Source organism: Budorcas taxicolor, chromosome 9 (assembly GCF_023091745.1).
Source record: "Budorcas taxicolor isolate Tak-1 chromosome 9, Takin1.1, whole genome shotgun sequence".
Taxonomy (NCBI): domain Eukaryota; kingdom Metazoa; phylum Chordata; class Mammalia; order Artiodactyla; family Bovidae; genus Budorcas; species Budorcas taxicolor.
The window spans coordinates 87,697,911-87,719,096 of NC_068918.1; the positions used below are offsets into that span (position 1 = coordinate 87,697,911).

Sequence of the window (21,186 nt, forward strand, 5' to 3'; positions counted from 1 at the left end):
GCTCCATAAATGAAGCAACCCAGTTCTCTTGACATTGAATAGACACTAAAATGTAAAGCATGAATGTAACTTAACACCCAGGAAGGACAAAAAGTCATACTGTCACGTACTACATGGGCTTCCCAGGTGGCCCAGATGGTAAAGAATCTGCCTGCAATGCGGGAGACTCAGGTTTGATCCCTGGATCAGGAAGATCGCCTGGAGGAGGAATGGCAACCCACTCCAGTATTCTTGCCTGGAGAATCCCACGGACAGAGGAGGCTGGTGGGCTACAGTCCATGGGATCCCAAAGAGCTGGACATGACTGAGCAACTAACAACGTACTGTGTATAACCGTAGAGTTAGCGACACAACTTTCCTGCTTAGAAACTTTCTTCTAAGAAGAAAATGACCAGATGACATTAAAATACAGTCAGCTCATTTAATCCTCGCACATACCATCAGGCATGGTTTGTTATCCCTGTTTTGTAGAGGGGGGAAGGCAGGTGAAGAGAGTTTAAGTAACTCACCCCCAGTCATAAGCTGCAGGATGAGAGCTGGAAAAGATATTTTTGATGTCTGAACCAGCAAGAGTTTTTATTTTCTCTTCTTGGCTGTTCCGGGTCTTAGTTCCCTGAATAGGGATCGAACCCATGTCCCCTGCATTTCAAGGCAGATTCTTAACCACTGGACCACCAGGGAAGCCCCTAAAAGAACTTTATTGATGATCTCTTACCTAAAGTTGCTTTGCTAGTTGCATCCGTGAATGGAAAGACTCTCAGAAAATAAGGGGGCTTTGTTCAGAGAAGACAGTCTGGAGGGGTGGGGATAAAAACCTCAGGCATCACATGCACCCAGCCTGGAAACTGTCTTCCCATAAAAGGACTTTGCTTCACCCAGTGCAGGGTCAGAACATAAAGAGGTGAAATGGATATGGGAAACCTATAATTGCCTTCCTTGATCTGAATCATCAAAAAGGCAATTGCTCCATTTACAGGAACTAAGATTTCATCTGACCTAGCTTTTAATAGCTAGAGTCTGTTAACGTGTCTAGTAACCACATTATATTTTGCATCATCCAGGTTATATTGTTTAATATTTGATTTTTTTAAGAAACTATATGACAAGGTACACTGGGGCTTCCCAGGTGGCACTAGTGGTAAAGAGCCCACCTGCCAATGCAGGAGACCCAAGAGACACGGGTTTGACCCCTGAAGAGGGAAGATCCCCTAGAGGAGGGCTCAGCAACCCACTCCAGTATTCTCACCTGGAGAATCCCATGGACAGGGGAGCCTGGCGGGCCATAGAGTCGCAAAGAGTTGGACACGACTGAAGCGACTCAGGACACAAGATACCTGATTCATGAACCATTAATTTTTTATGTGCTATTGAGGACTATTTTGAATACCAAATTTATGTTCAGTGATAAAATCCTAGTAGTTTATGTATGTATTCCAAGCCCTTTAAATATATTACAATTAGCATCAAAATAGCCTTATGAGGGAAGTAGTTATTTTCTGATTTTTCCCAGGAGGGAGCTGAGGCTGGGAACATTTGTGTGCCGTGCCGAAGACAGGACTGTGTGAGAGCTGGTTTTGTCTTGAGGCCAGCCTTACCCAGAACCAGTGTCCTGTCTCTGCCATCCGCCTCCAGCCCAGCGGCTCTCAAAGGGTTGTGAGACTTCAGATGGCTGGGCCCCATCCAGTGTTTTAGAATCAGTAGGTGTGGGGTCAGGCCTGAGAATGAACATCTCCAGGTCCCGGGACCCTACCCTGAGAACCGCCTGGTCTAGAAGAAGGGTCCCTTTAGCTAATGATTTTTCCACTGGGATGATGACTGACTGGCCTCCCATTGAAGGGAAAACCTGGCCCTCTTCAGGTCGAGTTCACCAGATGTTGGGTTATTCTCGAAACTGCGCTGCTGCTCATTGGCGATGTTTCTCTCACAGCCAGCCATGTTTCCCCTTCCCGTCCGGCCTGCGCAACTCGAGGGGGGGGGGGGGGGGTCTTAGGGACACGTCATGCTGGTCACAGCACTTTCTATTTAGGAAGCCATCGAGACTCTTGCAAATGAGACAGTTCAGGTACCTCCATCCCGCGTCAATCTCATGTCCCTGGGGGACGTTCGAATGAGTTGGAAGCTTCCTTCCTCTGCTGGCACCAGGCTCCTCTGCCTGCCAGGCCGCCGCTCCCTGTACCCCACCCGCCAGTCCTCCTGGAAGCCACACCGTCACCTGGGATGCCCACTCCTGCCTTCAGGATGCGGTGTCTGCAGAGCGGCCCGTGTGCAGAGTCCCCCCTTCCAGGAGGTGGGGATCCCTCCTCCCGCTCCTCCAGCTCGCAGACCGGCTCCCTCCCTCTGCAGCCCCCACCCCCGCCCCGCGCCCCCTCTACGGACCCCCCTTCCTGTCCTCTGGATTCGATTCCAGGTCCAGTTCTGCCGCCAGGGCCGTGGGGGACCCGCACTGTACATCTCGGGGTTCCATCCTGCTCGCCCTCAGGCCTCATCTCCTTCTGGCCAGCCAGCCCCTCCGCGTCCCTTACCCCGTTTCTCTGTCCCCCTGGAACTGCCAGCCTGCCCCTCCCCGTCCCCACCCTGGCCGCTCACGCTCGGCCAAGACCCTGAAGCGGAAGTCTTCATTCCGTGTGCTGCCACCAGAATAAGGAAGGCATCCACGTCGGCTCCCACCCTTTCTTCCTGATGACGCATCACGACGGAGTCACTGCATCCCTTCCGGAAGAAGGCGTCTCGCTCCGCCTTGTGCAGAGTCCTGCCCCCCTCCCAGGCCATTGCTACCCTCCACTCCCACCCTGTCCCTCCCCGAGCCTGGCTGCTGCACTTAAATACCCTGCAGGACTCCCCAGGTGGCTCAGTGCTGAAGAATCCACCTGCCAGTGCCGGAGACGCCAGAGAGACAGGTTCGATCCCGGGGTGGGGAAGATCCCCTGGAGGAGGGCATAGCAACCCACTCCAATATTCTTGCCTAGAGAATCCCATGGACAGAGGAGCCTGGCGGGCTACAGTCTGTGGGGTCACAAAGAGTTGAACATGGCTGAGCACACGCACGCACGCACACGTGCACAAATACGCTGCAGTGTGTCTGGTCTACACAGCACCCTCCCGGTGCCTGTTAGCTCGCCCAGCTGAGGACTCACATTCCCCCACGTCAGTACACTTCTTCGCAGGGTTGTCGGTCCGATGGCCTCCAGGTTCTCAGCTTTCACCCTCCCCGCTGCCCGTCCCCTCTGGCCCCGCCGCGGCCTCTGGAGACCCCAGGCCGCTGCTCACCCCCACCTCGCTCCTGCTCTCGCTTGGAGCCCGGAGTGCCACCTGTGCTCCCGGGGGGAGCAGGGCTCACCCTCCTTAGAGACCTGCTGCCAGAGTCTCCAGTTCACATTTCACCCTTCTGCTCATTTTGTGCGTCCCAGTCCATCTCCCGTTTCACTCCGGCTGTTCCGTCCAACGTGTTCAGAAGCCAAGCACATTTAAACGGATGGGCACCGCTGGGCTCCTGCACGCTTCCAGGAACCCTGGATCCCGAATCGAGAAGGTCTGCGGAAGGTCTTCTATTTAGTAAAATGCTGAAGCAACTGAACTGTCAGGTCATTTGTTATCCCCACCGTTGCTCTGATTACCAAGTGCCCACTTGGAAAGCGGATGCTCTCAGGAGATGTTCAGCCTGAAGACTTCATCTTGCCTTGCTTCTTGACTTTGGCAGGCATGACTCCATCCATTAACCACCCAGCCCTCAAAGCCTGATAGAGTGCATTGATAAACCATCCCTGAATGCCTGTGTTTACTTGTTAAACCTTCCCAATCAGGTCAGAATCCATAAATGCCTCAAAGCATCATGTGAATAATGCATGCTACTGTTTTCCAGACTATTATGAAAAAATGTAACCCGTAAGAACACACACACCTTGGAGACAATGTGGGTTCAGCTCTAGACCACCAAAATTAATCAAATATTGCAGTCAAGTCAGAAATACAGGTTTTTTGGTTTTGCAGTTGCATATAAAAATTCTGTTTACACTACACTGTAGTTTATTAAGTGTACAATAGCATTATGTCAAAAAAAAGTATACATACATTAATAATTGATGCTGTTGGAAAAATAGTGCCAACAGAGTTGCTTGATACAAGTTTATCACAGACCTTCGATTTGTTAAAATACACAGTGTCTGCAAAATGCAATATGACAAGGTGTATCTGTAATGGAAAACAGGACGAAACTTTACTACCTTGTCAGCTCACTATCAGAGCGATTCCCATGATGTGCTGGTGATGTTCATTGGCTTGTTGTTCAGTCACTAAGTCGTGTCCATCTCTTTGTGACCCCATGGACTGCAGCCCGCCAGGCTTCCCAGTCCTTCACCATCTCCTGGAGTTTGCTCAAACTCATGTCCATTGAGTTGGTGATGCCATCCAATCATCTCATCCTCTGTAATCCCCTTCTCCTCCTGCCCTTAGTCTTTCCCAGCATCAGGGTCTTTTCCAGTGAGTCATCTTTTCACAACAGGTGGCCAAAGTATCAGAGCTTCAACTTTAGCGTCAGTCCTTCCAGTGAATATTCAGGGTTGATTTCCTTTAGGATTGACTAGTTTGATCTCCTTGCAGTCCAAGACTCTCCAATGCCACAGTTTGAAAGCATCAGTTCTTTGGTGCTCAGCCTTCTTTATGGTCCCACTCTCACATCTGTACATGACTACTGGAAAAACCATAGCTTTGACTATATGGACTTTGTCAGCAAAGCTATGTCTCTGCTTTTTCATTGGTTACTTTTATAGTATTTTCACTAACCTCTTTGAATCCTTAAATGAATGTAGTAAAATAGAATGGCTTTCCCGGTGAGTCCTTTGAAATGCTTTCTTTCTCTTCTTTTTAACATCAGCACTTAGAGATTTACTGGAAATGTCAACAGTGTGTTTTATATTAGAAATACAAATGGATTTCAGGTAAAGTTTTAAATGAAAAAAGTAATTTTTTCAAAGAAAAATGTAACAAATACATTCCCACCACCCAAATGAACAAATGTTACCATTTTGTCCTAGTTCCTTTAAATTATCTTTTAAAAAAGAAGGAAGCCATTGTAGGTCAAGTGGAAATTCCACTTACTATTGCTGTGGAAGAAATTACACCAAAGCTTAATGACTTTAAACCAGCACTTTTGTGTTATAAAGATTAAGAAGGGAAAGCTGCAGCTTGTGTGCTAAGTGGCTTCAGTCGTGTCCAACTCTTTGTGACCCTGTGGACTATAGCCCGCCAGGCTCCTCTGTCCATGGGATTTCCCCCAAAATACTGGAGTGGGTAGCCATGCCCTTCTCCAGAGGATCTTCCTGACCCAGGGATCAAACCCGGGTCTCTGGCATTGCAGGCAGATTCTTTACTGCTACTGTCACCTGGGAAGCCCACATCTGCAGCTTACCTATAAATAACCCTCAGCATGACTTATTAAAATTGGAGTATAATTGATTTGCAATGATGTGTTAGTTTCAGGTGTACAGCAAAATGATTCAGTTGTATATGTTTCTATTTTTCAATTCTTTTGGTTATAGTTTATTACAAGATATTTAGTATAGCTTTTGGTGCCATACAGTAAATCCTTGCTGTTTATTTTTAAAAACCCTTTTTTATACTTGCAGATGCCGTGAGTCAGGGAGCCAGAGCAGACACAGCGGGGAATGGTCATCCCTGCTCCACGGCACATGGCCTCCAAGTGGGAGGCTCCGCAGCTTCCTAGTCCATTCTTCACAGTTGACCTATATCTGGACATCCATGTGAATGTCCCCTTTTTCCCCTATCTTTCTAAAACCTAATCACAGGAAGCTGTGCAGATGCAGCCTTAGGACAAAGTGTTGTCAGTGTTCTCATTATTGTTCATCAAGCTGGGTTAGAATGGAGCCGGCATTGATATAGCGGCATGTACACTCCATTTAGCTGTGCTGCGCTCTCTAATACTTTCTCATCATTAGTAATAGTGCGTGCTAAGTCCCTCAGTCGTGTGTGACTCTTTGCACGCCTATGGACTGTAGCCTGCCAGACTCCTCTGTCCGTGGGATTCTTCAGGCAAGATTGCTAGAGTGGATTGCCATTTCCTCCTCCGGAGTATCATCCCAACCCAGGGATCAAACCTAATAAGTACTTATATACTACTTAATATCACAGTGTTTAAACTATATTCGCATTTATTCCCTGAGGTGAAACTTCATGAAAATAAAACCCGATAAGAACCTCAAGACTCACTTTCATATTTTGTATGAATCAAATAGAGTACTCAATGATAAAATGCTTTAGAAGCCGTAGAGAGCCATTAAGATACCCATTGCTATTGAGACCCACGGTCCGATTTCTCAGTGAGCTCGTTTTGTATTGCAACCCTGCCCCACGCTTCATCCTATATCTCTTTGGTGACCCTGCTTTTGCTTCCGCCTCGTCTCTGTGTGTCCAAGTACAACCAGATCTTTAAGGCCCGGCTCCAGCCCTGCCTCGGCCAAAACCCCGGGCTGGCACGTACCCCAGCCCGGACCGCTTCTCTCCCGGCTCTGTGCTTGCATCGCGCTCTGTGCTTCTCTTGTGGGATTTCAACACATTCCACCTTGTATTCTGTTTCACATGCTGCATCACCAGTGCTCAGCTGGAAGCTTCAAGCAAACCGGAGCCCAAGCCCCGCTCCCTTCTCACTTGCAAGACAGCACTCCTGGCACCGGCAGCCTCCTGGACAAAACTTCTCACCGTGCTTGGGCGGCTCTCAGGCTGCCAGAGTCCAGGCTCTGGCCATGCCTTCAGTGTATATCTGGCAGGACAGGGGACTGTCCCCCGGTTTGTCCAAAGTCACCCCCAGTCCCCCGGTTCAGCAAGAAGATGCTGGCTTCTGAGAAGGGTGTTGCCTGGGACTCTCCCCATCCTGGGACCATGGGGCTCATCCTTGGGGGGTTGCACTTTCCAGTTTGGAGCAGCTGTGGATCGAGAAGAGACACAAGGAAGAGGAAAGACTTGGCAGAAGCAGGGCCATTCAGGGCTTTTCCGGGATGGGTGCCAGCCTCCGGTTTAAGCGTGAGGTAATTAAAATATATGAAAGGGTGTCTTGTCTCCAGCTTCACTTGAAAACTCTGCAGTGACAGTGACGGGAACATTGATGGCTCCCGGGGGCACCAGAAGAGACAGGCCGAGTGGGTGCACGCTGTTTTCTGAGTGGCTCCCTTTGGAAGCCTGGTACCTACCGCAGTTCCAAGTGGGTAGGTGGAAGGCACCTCGAGAAGCTCGCGTGGTTGCCTTACACTCGGCAGCAGTGTCTCCCTCCGGAAACTGATCAGACCAGACCTGGACCTTTGACATGGCGTGAAGCAGGGATTCCCAAGCAACCAGACCCACGTTAGAGCTGCCAACCAGCACACAGCCCCTTGGAAATGCCCTGTCCTTTCAACAGAAGAAGTGCAATCCTAGCAAGGGTCTATTTTCCTGTGATTTGGCCTAGTCTGAGCCAATAAAAAGACATAAACTGTCACGGTGACACTCTAGAACCTTCCTTCCTTTGTAAAACAATAAGAAAAGAAAACAAGTGAAGTCGCTTAGTCGTGTCCGACTCTTTGCGACCCTGTGGGCTGTAGCCTACCAGGCTCCTCCGTCCAGGGGATTTTCCAGGCACGGGTACTGGAGTGGATTACCATTTCCTTCTCCAGGGGATCTTCCCAACCCAGGGACTGAACCCAGGTGTTCTGCATTGCAGGCATATGCTTTACTGTCTGAAACTGTAAAACCAAGATGCATACTCTTGTACTCAACAGCTTGTGCTCCCTGCCCCCCTTCCCACTGTGAAGCAATTAGTTCTAAGAGCGGTATGAAACTGCTAGAGTAATGCTTGAAGAGGAAAAAAAAAAGTAATGTTATTCCAGTAGCAGAAAATTTTACTGCAAGCATGAGGCAATTTTCAGTTGGCAAAACTGTAATGGGAATTGCTCTCTTACTAAAGAGAGATAGCTTAATGAAGTCTTGTTGTTGTTTAGTCCCTAAATCATGTCTGACTCTTTGCGACCCCACAGACTGTAGCCCACCAGGCTCCTCTGTTCATGAAATTTCCCAGGCAAGACTATCGGACACTTGGCAGCTCTGGGCATCTTAAAGACTGGAAAATACACGGTTGTATGTGTGTATTTCCCAAAATAGTGTGTGCATACACACACTAGAAATACTGTTCAGAGTAGTACAGATTACAAAATTTGTTCTGCGCTTCGGGTCAAATAATTACAAACTCTGCAGTCACAACAGAGTAACACTTGCAAAGCAGTGTTCTCCAGGTGGAGTTTAATGAATAATCCTATTGTTTTCCAACTTGCCTGAAGTGCTCTACCAAAAATCCTGGCCGAGACTCTCCTGACATGAAAGTTTTCTCAAGCCTCTTTTCCTGATTCTAAACAATTGGAAATGTTATGAAAATAATTCTATTGTCAAATCCCACTGATTCTTGATCTCAAATATAAACCACCAGGAGAACAAAACAAAACAAAACAAAGCAAACAAAGCTAGCACAAGACACTGGTGGAGGAAGAAGCCATCTGCAGATGCTGCTGAGAAAGCTTAGTTTTGGTGCAAAGATACTTTTTCAAATTTTACTGAAGTATAGTTGATTGATGAAGTTGTGCTTAATTTCTGCTGTACAGCAAAGTGACTCGGTTATCCATATCCATATTATTTTCCTATTCTTTGCCATTACGGTTTGCTACAGAATGTTGACTGTAATTCCCTGTGCTGTGCAGTGGGACCTTGCTGTTTATCCATTCTGAATGTGTGTTTGCGTCTGCTAACCCCCAACTCCCAGTCCTTCCCTCCTCCTCTTCCGGCAACCACAAATCTGTTCTCTGTATCTGTCTGTTTGTTTCTATTTCACAGATATGTTCATTTGTGTCTGCTTTCATAGATTCCGTATGATATGAGTGATATCATATGGTATTTTTCTCTGTCTCACATACTTCACTTAGTGTGTAAGTGTGCTAATCTTAGTATGCTAATCTAATCCTAGCTAATCTCTAGGCCCACCCATGTTGCTGCACATGACCTTGTTTTGTTTTTATGGCTACTATTCTATTACACACACACACACACACACACACCCCACACCTTCTTTAGCCATTTATCTGTTGATGGATATTTAGGTTGTGTCCATGTCTTGGCTACTGTAAATAGTGTTACTATGAACATAGGGGTGCAGGTATCTTTTTGAATTAGAGTTTTCAATTAGATATATCCCAGGAGTGGGGTTTCACTCGGGTCATATGATAGCTCTATTTTTACTTTTTTGAGGAACCTCCATACTGTTCTCCACAGTGGCTGCACCCATTTATGTTCTTACCAACAATGTAGGAGGGTTCCCTTTGATCCACACCCTCTCCAACATTTGTTATTTGTAGGCTTTTTAATGATGGCCAGTCTGACTGATGTGAGGTGGTACCTCATTATAGTTTTGATTTGTGATTTTCAATACTTAGCAATGATGAGCATCTTTTCATGTGCCTATTGGCCATCTGTCTGCTTTCTTTGGAGAAATGTCTATTTAGATCTTGTGCCTATTTTTCCATTGGGTTGTTTGGGTTTTTTTTATTGAATTGTAGGAGCTGTTTGCATATTTTGGAAAGTAATCCCTTATCTGTTGCATCATTTGCAAATATTTTATCCAAGGCTATACATAAGATGTCTTTTCATTTTGCTTATGGTTTCCTTTGATGTGCAAACCTTTTATGTTTGAACAGGCTCCATTTGTTTACCTTTGCTATTATTTCTATTGTCTTGGGAGACTGACCTAGGAAAGCACTGGTATGATTTATGTCAGAGAAAGTTTGCATATATTCTCTTCTAGGAGTTTTATGGTGTCTTATCTTACACTTAAGTCTTTAAGCCATTTCAAGTTTATTTCTGTGTGTGCTGTGAGGATGTGTTATAGCTTCCATGATTTACATGTAGCTGTCCAACTTTCCCAATACCACCTGCTAAAGAGACTGCCTTTCCCCCATTGTATATTCTTTGACACAAAGCTTTTTTGTTTGTTTGAGTCAATTTACCATTTTTATTTTATTTATTTTATTTTTATTTATTTTTTTATTTTACTTTACAATATTGTATTGGTTTTGCCATACATCAGCAAAATCCACCATGGTTGTACATGTGTTCCCAGTCCTGAAACCCCCCTCCCACCTCCCTCCCCATACCATCTCTCTGGGTCATCCCAGTGCACCAGCCCCAAGCATCCTGTATCCTGCATCTAACCTAGACTGGCGATTTGTTTTTTATATGACATTATACATATTTCAATGCCATTTTTAAACTTTGTGGTCATTTATTGACTTTTGCTAACAGTAACTTCTGCTTTTCGTGTTGATTTATATAATGTTCTGTTTCTCCTCTAAAATTTCTCACTGTACGTTGTTTCTTTCCTAATCTAATAGGAATTACTTTGCTGTTGAGTCACCTGGTGTTTCTGACATTCATTCCGTGTTCACAGGACGGAAAATATCAGAACAGGGAAGCACAGACCTTCCAAACTATCTGTTCAGTGTCCTGGGTTTTAATGTGAGCACAAAACTGAGGTTCCGAAAATTCTAGAATGATGTGTCAAAGTGAAAAAGTGATAGGATTAGAACATGGTTTTTATTTATTTATTTTTTATTGAAGGATAATTGCTTTACAGAGAACATGGCTTTTTAATAGTCACAGCAAAATCAATGATTTTTTAGAAGATTAAAAAAGATAAGCATTAAAGTGGGAAAATACCAAAGGCCAGTTTTTATATTCTGGGGAGGTAGATTTTTATGTGGCACTATTGCTGGTGTTTCTTTAGCTTGGCTGCCTGTGTTATAAGAGTGAGTTCTACTAGAAAGTATGGGCTTTGGCAGGCTTTAAAAGGTGTGTGTGGTACTCCATGTTCTGACCAGAATGAAAATCTTTGGTAATGGTGGTTTCCAAAAGGAGAAACAGTGTTTGAAACACACAACCTGAAATCTCATAAGATGTGATGGGTCTTCTTGATCCTAGAATTCCTCTTCAAGGCATGCCTGATGGACTGTAATATATATCAGGAAGTCCTTGGCATCTCAGGATGGCAGATTTTGAAAATGTCTGTGTCAAACCCTCACATGGGAGGTGGGAGCAGGGGAGTCTGTCTTTCTCTGCAAAGGACAGAGAAGGTCATGTGTTTATTTTCCTATAAGGGATGGTTAAACTCATTGTGGGACTTATTATTGTTATTATTTTTAGTAGTTTTCCTCTATCTGTTTCACCCAAACTGCAATCAGATGGCTTATAAATCCTTCCTGTAGGTTCCATAACGTCCTACAGTCCAGAAAACTGCCAAATATCTTTGTCTGTATTTAAGGACAATTTTTAGTAGCAAAATATCTCCTGGTACCATTTTCAAAATGCCAACTACATAAGATAGAACTACTTTTTGCACCTGTAATAGTCCCCACATCTTGCTTCATGATAAGTTAATTTGATACCTTCCTTTCCTCAAACCGAAGAATCACAAAAAGGCATGTACATGTTTATTATTGGTTTTAAACATTGTCGTGTTTCTAAGGATAAGTTCTGTGTGTTTTGTTTGGCCCTCTGTACTTGCAATGATCAAACAGTGGGCTCATTTTTGGTAGTAATTGTTGTATGTTCAAATACAAATCAACCCCCACGAATAACTGCAGTTACAGTCGTAATAAGAATCAAGGAGTTCTGAACTTCTTGTTTCTGATTCGTATCTCATTGTTTAGTACTTGTGCTCACAAATATATCTGACCTATATATGCAGACTACGTCATCTGTTTTTATTTTTCCCATTGTGCAGTCTGGATAGCTTTGTCTCCAAAATGTTGAGTCATTTTAGTATATTTATTATGTCCTTTTAAATGTCTCTACATTTCCTAATTATTACAAAATCAACTCCAAGAAGAACCTCTGATCACTCTAATTAACAATGAGGCTAATATAAACAGATCCTACATTTTATTTTCTTAAAAACTAGGATTGAAAAACTTTGTTGGAAAAAAATGGATTTCTATGAAATGTGCTCAAGTATGTTTATTTTAGGGGTCTGATAATAGTTTTACAAAAGAAACTGCAACTTAGCAGGCTACTTTACATAATATTTTTCAAAACTTGTTTTATAATAACTGGCAAATAAGGCTAACAAAGCAACTGGAATTTTTCTTGAAATTATAATTTACTCTTTCATCCCCAAATGTCTATATTTTGCTTGCTATGACTTGATTATATTTAAAAACTCAGATTTTTCATTTCTTTTTTAGAATAAGGCTTTCAGTGTATTTCTATAATGGTGAAAAACTTAAAACTACCTACTGTCTTATCCATTATAAAGAATAGGTTTAATATTTATGGTCTAATAATAGGTTTAATAGCAAGGAGAGATAAGAAAGCCTTCCTCAGTGATCAATGCAAAGAAATAGAGGAAAACAACAGAATGGGAAAGACTAGAGATCTCTTCAAGAAAATTAGAGATACCAAAGGCACATTTCATGCAAAGATGGGCTCAATAAAGGACAGAAATCGTATGGACCTAACAGAAGCAGAAGATATTAAGAAGAGGTGGCAAGAAGACACAGAAGAACTGTACAAAAAAGATCTTCGTGACCCAGATAATCACAATAGTGTGATCACTCACCTAGAGACAGACGTCCTGGAATGTGAAATCAAGTGAGCCTTAGAAAGCATCACTACGAACAAAGCTAGTGGAGGTGATGGAATTCCAGTGGAACTATTTCAAATCCTCTAAGATGATGCTGTGAAAATGCTGCACTCAACATGCCAGGAAATTTGGAAAACTCAGCAGTGGCCACAGGACTGGAAAAGGTCAGTTTTCATTCCAATCCCAAAGGAAGGCAATGCCAAACAATGCTCAAACTACCACACAGTTGCACTCATCTCACATGCTAGTAAAGTAATGCTCAAAATTCTCCAAGCCAGCCTTCAGCAATACGTGAACCGTGAACTTCCAGATGTTCAAGCTCGTTTTAGAAAAGGCAGAGGAACCAGAGATCAAATTGCCAACATCCGCTGGATCATGGAAAAAGCAAGAGAGTTCCAGAAAAACATGTATTTCTGCTTTATTGATTATGCCAAAGCCTTTGACTGTGTGGATCACAATAAACTGTGGAAAATTCTGAGACAGATGGGAATACCAGACCACCCAACCTGCCTCTTGAGAAACCTAAATGCAGGTCAGGAAGCAACAGTTAGAATTGTACATGGAACAACAGACTGGTTCCAAATAGGAAAAGTATGTCAAGCCTGTATATTGTCACCTTGCTTATTTAACTTCTATGCAGAGTATGTCATGCGAAATGCTGGGCTGGAAGAAGCACAAGCTGGAATCAAAATTTCCAGGAGAAATATCAATAACCTCAGATATGCAGATGACACTGCCCTTATGGCAGAAAGTGAAGAGGAACTAAAAAGCCTCTTGATGAAAGTGAAAGAGGAGAGTGAAAAAGTTGGCTTAAAGCTCAACATTCAGAAAACAAAGATCATGGCATCTGGTCCCATCATTTCATGGCAAATAGATGGAGAAACAGTGTCAGACTTTATTTTTGGGGACTCCAAAATCACTGCAGATGGTGACTGCAGCCATGAAATTAAAAGACGCTTACTCCTTGGAAGGAAAGTTATGACCAACCTAGATAGCATATTAAAAAGCAGAGACATTACTTTGCCAACAAAGGTCTGTCTAGTCAAGGCTATGGTTTTCCCAGTGGTCATGTATGGATGTGAAATTTGGACCATGAGCGCCGAAGAATTGATGCTTTTGAACTGTGGTGTTGGAGAAGACTCTTGAGAGTTCCTTGGACTGCAAGGAGATGCAACCAGTCCATTCTAAAGGAGATCAGTTCTGAGTGTTCTTTGGAAGGACTGATGCTAAAGCTGAAACTCCAATACTTTGGCCACCTCATGTGAAGAGCTGACTCATTGGAAAAGACTCTGATGTTGGGCGGGATTGGGGGCAGGAGGAGAAGGGGACGGCAGAGGATGAGATGGTTGGATGGCATCACCGACTTGATGGACATGAGTTTGGGTGAACTCAGGGAGTTGGTGATGGACAGGGAGGCCTGGCGTGCTGCAATTCATGGGGTCACAAAGAGTCGGACAGGACTGAGCGACTGAACTGAATAGGTTTAATAATTACGATCACATATATAATAGACTGAATGTAGCCGTTTATAGTGATGGTATGGAAAAGAGATTCACAAACTCACAAATCCCATACAGACTGTGTTGGATAGTAGAAAAACAAAAAACAAATAGAACAGTAGATGAATATAACCTTATCTTTTAAAAACACGTGTGTGTGTGTATATATGGATGAGTAAGTATAGAAAAATATTCATAATTGAGTGGAATTGCAGGTGATTACAGGAGATAGTGAAGGGCAGGGAATCCTGGTGCCCTGAAGTTCATGGGGTGGCAAAGATTCTGACACAACTTAGCAACTGGACAAAACCAACAATAACTGATTGTTTTTCTTCTAATTTATATTCATTCACCGTGTTGCTAAAATAAAAAATAGTTTTTAAACATATGGGCAATGATTTTTTAAAAAACAGTCGTTTTATTTTTCAGATCTTTTTTATTTGACAATACAGAATGATAGTGTTGTAGTAAATGAGTTTATCCATTCCAAAACAGGGACCTCTAGTAGGAGAAGTGACAAGTTCACCTTAGAGACAGAGAAAATTATGACTTTTCTAGAAAATTCAGGCTATGTGGTCACAGTTAAGGTATGTGACCTCTGGAGCTCACTGAAATAGATTTTCATGAAGGATCTGGTAGGTACGGTGTCTCCAATCCAGGGAGGGGGGTGTTTTATCTAGGTCTTGAAGAAGGAAGGAGTGGGATTTTTATCTGACAGAGAAGAGATGGGAAAATGGTGTTCCAGACAGAGAAAACAGCTGGAAGTGCACAAAGGTAAAAATAACTCAAATGGGGGCGAACAGGCCAGTGCAGCCAAGAGTGATGGGTGGTAAGGCTGGAAAATGTGTTGAGGCACTATGGGAAGAGCTTTGAAAGCTGTAATAAAAAGCCTGCACTTTCTTCTCTAAAAAGTGAGCAGCTATTAAAGATTTTAATCAAAGGAAGGATCATCTCATTTCCAAGGCACTCCTCCCTAATACCACATGTAGGACCTGTTATTATTCTAAGATAGATTATTATTTTAGTGATATCTCGTAAAGACACATGCTGAGCAGACCCATTTTGGGAGGCCTCTGCCTTGAAGCTTGAACATCAAGTATCGGTGTTATGTATGGTTACTATCGGGGCTTCCCAGGTGGCAGAGTGTTAAAAAACCCACCTGCCAATGCAGGAGGTGTAGGTTCGATGCCTGGGTCAGGACGATCCGCTGGAGGAGGAAATGGCAACCCACCCCAGTATTCTTGCCTGAAGAATTCCATGGACAGAGGAGCCTAGAGGGCTACAGTCCATGGGGTCGCAATGAGTCAAGACATGACTGAGCAGCTGAACACAGGTGAACATGGTTAATATCACAGAACAGGGTATCTGAGAAGTCGACTCATCACCAACACTCAAGGCTGACAGTCTCCAGGACAGACAGTGAAAATGAAGTCGCTCAGTCGTATCCGACTCTTTGTGACCCGTGGACTGTAGCCCACCAGGCTCCTCTGTCCATGGGATTCTCCAGGCAAGAATACTGGAGTGGGTTGCCATTTCCTTCTCCAGGGGATCTTCCCAACCCAGGGATTGAACCCAGGTCTCCCGCATTGGAGGCAGACGCTTTAACCTCTGAGCCAACAGGGAAGCTCCTAGTACATACTGGAGTGGGTTGCCATTCCCTTCTCCAGGAGATCTTCCAGATGCAGGGATCAAACCAGCATCTCTTGCATCTCCTGCATCGGCAGGTGGGTTCTTTACCTCTATTTCCACCTGTCCATGAAGGGAATGGTAACCCACTTCAATATTCTCCAGGACAGAGAATACTGGCACAAATATGAGTCAGATATTGTGTGCCACTTTAAATGAACACTGTTGTAGGAAATTTAGATGAGCATAGTATCTCAGACACTAATAGTTAAAAGTTACCCTGTTACCAAACCAAACTTGAAGCAACAATAAAGCCAGTCTATTCGCACAGGGTTGTGGTGAAGGAAAGAATGATGTCTACTGCAGCTCATGTTCAAAAGATCCAAGTCTCCTGATGGCTTTCAGAGAAGGGTCTTTAAAGGCAAGGTGAGGAAGGGGGTCACAGTGTGCATGCCCCGCTCTCGGACCTTCTTCTGATTGACTGATGGAGAGCTCACAAGCTGGTATTTCCAGAGTCGTGAGCATCAGCCTTCTGGTGTCAACAGGTCTGCAGTCTTCAAGGGCTTCCCAGGTGGCACTAGGGGTAAAGAACCCACCTGCTGATGCAGGAGATGCAAGAGCTGCGGGTTCGATCCCTGCATCTGGAAGATCCCCTGGAGAGGGGAATGGCAACCCACTCCAGTATTCTTGCCTGGAAAACCCCATGGGCCGAGGAGCCTGGTGGGCTATAGTCCATGGGGTCCCAGAAGAGCTGGACATGACTTAGTGACTAAACAGCAATAACAGAAGGGGAAATTAAATTGAAATGAAGTCATTTCAGTGGGCCCTGATTCAGATGACTGATGACCTTGTCAGATGGAGATCAGTACACAGACACACAGAGGGGAAGGCCATGTAAAGACAGAGTGAGAAGATGCCTGTCTTCAAGCGAAGAGAGGCCTCAGAAGAAACTAACTCTGTTGATACCTTACTCTCAGATGTCTGGCCTCCAAAATGTAAGATAATATATTTCTGTTGCTTAAAGCCATACTTTGTCATGACAACCCTACAAAAAAATACACTGGCCATTCTTGGTGGTCTTTAGCTCGTCAACGCATCATTCCAGTCTCTCCTTATGTCTTCCCAAGGTGTGGCCCCTCACTGCAATGTGCATGTCTGGGTCTCTGACTCCTCTTCTTATAAGGACACCAGTCATTACATTAGAGCCCACCCTGAGCCAGTATGACCTCATCTTAACTAATTACACCTGCTTATGGGAAGAGTTGACTCATTGGGAAAGACTCTGATGCTGGGAGGGATTGGGGACAGGAGCAGAAGGGGATGACAGAGGATGAGATGGTTGGATGGCATCACCGACTCAATGGATGTTGAGTTTGAGTAAACTCTGGGAGTTGGTGATGGACAGGGAGGCCTGGCATGCTTTGCGATTCATGGGGCTGCAAAGAGTCAGACACGACTGAGCGACTGAACAGAACTAACTGAACGGAAGACCCTATTTCCAAATAAAGTCATCTTCTGAGGTTCCAGATTGACATCACCTGGGTGAAGGCTGTGGGATATTAGCCAACCCAGCATAGTATGTGAAAATTAACTACCCCTCAGCAGGCATGTAACTTGTGTACTTATAACTTCTATGGCTACCCAGGGTTTTCAAACTCACTTGCTTGTTAGACTGGATTCTGATTTAATTGGTCTGGAGCAGAGCTTAGGCTTGTTTTCACTTATTCCCAGTCATTTTAACAAGCAGTCAGTGTTGAAAACTACATTTTAAAACCATTCATTATAGTATTTATTATCATCATCACAAAATTAAAAGACACTTGTTCCTTGGAAGAAAAGCTATGACAAACCTAGACAGCATAATAAAAAGCAGAGTCATCACTTTGCCAACAAAGGTCCTTCTAGTCAAAGCTATGGTTTTTCCAGTGGTCACGTATGGATGTAAGAGTTGGACCATAAAGAAAGCTGAGCACTGAAGAATTGATGCTTTTGAACTGTGGTGTTGGAGAAGACTCTTGAGAGTCCCTTGGACTGCAAGGAGATCCAGCCAGTCCATCCTAAAGGAGATCAGTCCTGGGTGTTCATTGGAAGGAATGATGCTGAAGCTGAACCTCCAATACTTTGGCCACCTGATGCAAAGAATTGACTCATTGGAAAAGACTCTGATGCTGGGAAAGACTGAGGGCAGGAAGAGAAGGGGACGACAGAGGATGAAATGGTTTGATGGCATCACTGACTCTATGAACATGAATTTAAGCAAACTCCAAGAGATAGTGAAGGATAGGGAAGCCTGGTGTGCTGCAGTCGATGGGATCACAAAGAGTTGGGCACGACTTAGTAAACTGAACAACAACATCATTGTCGTTAGATCACTAACCATAAGGTAGTCGGGAACATTTATTGGGTATTTAATGTCTCGAGCGTTATACTGAGTACTTTAGATATATTATCTGATAGTGACAGCATCAGTCCAGTTCTCACGCTCATTTTATAGACAGGGACCCAGAGAGGTTAAAGACGTTAAGAAGGGTTTTCCTGGTGGCTCGGTGGTGGAGAATCCACCTGCCAATGCAGGAGCCACAGGTTTGATCCTGGATCCAGGAAGATCCCACATACCACAGAGTAACTAAGCCCACGCACGGCAACTACTGAGCCAGTGCTCTGGACCCCCGGAGCCACAACTCTGAGCTCACGCGCAGCCACTTCTGAGGCCCGCGAGCCCTAGAGCCGGTGCTCCACAACAAAAGAAGCCGCTACAGGGAGAAGCCCGCGTGCCTCAGCTCGAGAGCGGCCCCTGGTCCCTATGACTGGAGGAAAGCCATGCAGCAGCAGAGACCCGGCACAGCCAAAAACAAAAATAAATCAATTTATATTTTTTAAAAAGACATTAAGAGAATTGCCAAGGGAAACAAAGTTAGGAGGGGTTCGATCAGGACTCCTGGGCTGACTCCAGAGCCGTGGCGCATCTGTTCTTGAGTCTGTACAGATTCAGAGCCAGTCAGCTTTGTCTTGTCCTCAGATAGTCTCAGTTCTTTAGAGAAATCGTAAACATTTTCAGATGAGTAATTGCTTGTCTTCGCTACAAAGAAATAAAACAGGTTGAACGTCTAAGGTTTGGAGGTGAGTCATGAAGGTCTTAATAAATAATGAGGCATGACTATTATCCGAGTAAATTTAGCTTTCTCCTTTCTTCCAGTTTCGCAAGCTCGGACAGAAAGCTGTGCATTTAAAGGCCATCTCTCCATGCTATTTCCAAGTTTGTTTGCTTGACTATATGTGAAAATGAACGTTGCTCAGTCATGTCTGACTCTTTGTGACCCCATGGACTACACAGTCCATGGAATTCTCTAGGCCAGGATACTGGAGTGGGTAGCCTTTCCCTTCTCCGGGGGATCTTCCTGACCCAGGAATTGAACCAGGGTCTCCTGCACTGTAGGCGAGTTCTTTACCAGCTGAGTTACTGGGGAAGCTTCTATAAATATGAAAGTGTGACTATTATTGACCTTGGAGAGTGGCTGTAGGACAAGTGACACTCTGTAAACCTTGCATCACACGGCGGTGCCACTTTACACCAGTCATCGCCTGTTCTAGGTGACTGTTGCAGACTCTTGGGTTTCTTGTCTCCGGGTCTTGCTCTCCTCTCCCTGGAATCTTGTTCTGTTCTGGGGTTAGGGCCTCCACTCTGGGCCTTTCCATTTGCAACCTTCCAGACTCTTCCTCTATCCTTTAGATCTTTCTCCTCCTTTGTTATGAGCGCTCTTGATGCCTCTGGTTTTCTGAGTAAGAAACTCTGTCCCATTGCTCCCTGCCCCACTGGGGGCATAGACACAGGTGGTCATTCAGCTTTAAGTCTGAGCCTGCCACCCTCTCTCCTGCAGGCAGATATGGACCTCATTGGCACGTGTGCTTCGGTCCCTGTGCCTAGGTTGCCCATCGCCCTGCTCAAACACCCTTCTTTCCCCTTTGTTTCCCTTCTAGATGCAGCTCATTATTGAAGGCTTTGTTTATGTCCCACTTTCTCCATGAATCTGACTGCTCTGGATTCCCACCAGTCATGTCTTTCACTGAGGCCCTCTTGCATTTAGTTGGTCCCATTCAGTTTAAATCTCAATTGCCCTGTGTTCGCTTCCCATAAGCTACCCTGGCTCCTGGTGGCTCAGTGGTAAAGAATCTTCCTGCCAATTCAGGAGACCCGGGTTTGATCCCTGGGTTGGGAAGATCCCCTGGAGAAGGTAATGGCAACCCACTCTAGTATTCTTGCTGGGAAATCCCATGGACAGAGGAGCCTGGTGGGCTACAGTCCATGGGCTCTCAAAAGAGTCGAACATAACTTAGCGACTAAACAACAGCTCTGAGCCAGGTAATAAGCTCCCCATGGAGGCAGAAATGAAGCCTGAGCTGGTATTCCTCCTGGCCTCATCTGTGGGATGCCAACACACCACTGGAAGCTTTAAATACTTATGATCAGTTTCCATACCTGCAGCTCATCATGATGGCTCACACAGATCAGAAAAGCAGGAAAATTTTGGTATACCCTAATAATACCCAAATAATGCTATCAAATCATTTAAATAAATTTTCGTTAAAACTAGGACTAATAATGACATGCTTCCCCCTCGTGGAGATCCAACCCAAATGATTTTCTTTGTGATTGCAGTGTTTTAAAAATATTTATTTGTTTGGCGGCTCCAGGTCTTAGTTGCATCATATGGAATCCTTGGTCTTTGTTGCAGCATGCAGGATCTTTTTAGTTGCCACGTGCAAGCTCTTATTTGCAGCATGTGGGATCTAGTTCCCCAACCAGGGGTCAAACCCAGGACTTCTACACTGGGAGTGTGGCGTCTTAGCCACAGGATCACCAGGGAAGTCCCTATGATTACAGTATTTTTAACCGTTGATAGGCTCTGTGATGGCAGCTTGTTGATCAGAAATGGAATCCATCCATGGGATCAATGTGTGATTGGCTGGTGCTAAATGTAGCCAGAGGCACCCCACACCTGGTGGGCAAACCCAGGGTGTACATGATGTTGATAACACTGATGAAGAGTTTGTTGGCTGTTGATTTCTAACTGAGAGCTGATGAGGAATGGCTCGATTTACAACACATCCTAAGAAAATCAAAGCAGAGGCACTCGGAGCTTATTCAATTCCAGCGACTTCTCTTTCTCCCACAACAATACGGAGAAAGAATACTGTGTTTCATGGGCGTGGCTGGAGTCAAATACTGTGATGTCCTCTCAACTTAGACTCTCTTGTGTAAGAATTTGTTCAGCACATCTAGGGAAAAGTCCAGCTCTCCGTCCTGTTCATCCTGCTCTAGGCGATGCAGCGAATTTTTCACCTACGTGGAAGGTCCTCAACACAGACTTTTCTAATGTCTGAATCTCAGCCTTATCTGGT

At 44.7% G+C, this 21,186-nt stretch overlaps 1 protein-coding gene across 1 annotated transcript in view; it reads left to right on the plus strand.

The window, feature by feature from the left end:
* The window catches only part of SLC22A3 (solute carrier family 22 member 3), a 99,997-nt gene that overhangs the window by 14,110 nt on the left and 64,701 nt on the right, over positions 1–21,186 (plus strand). The gene's annotated exons all lie outside the window — the stretch shown is intronic.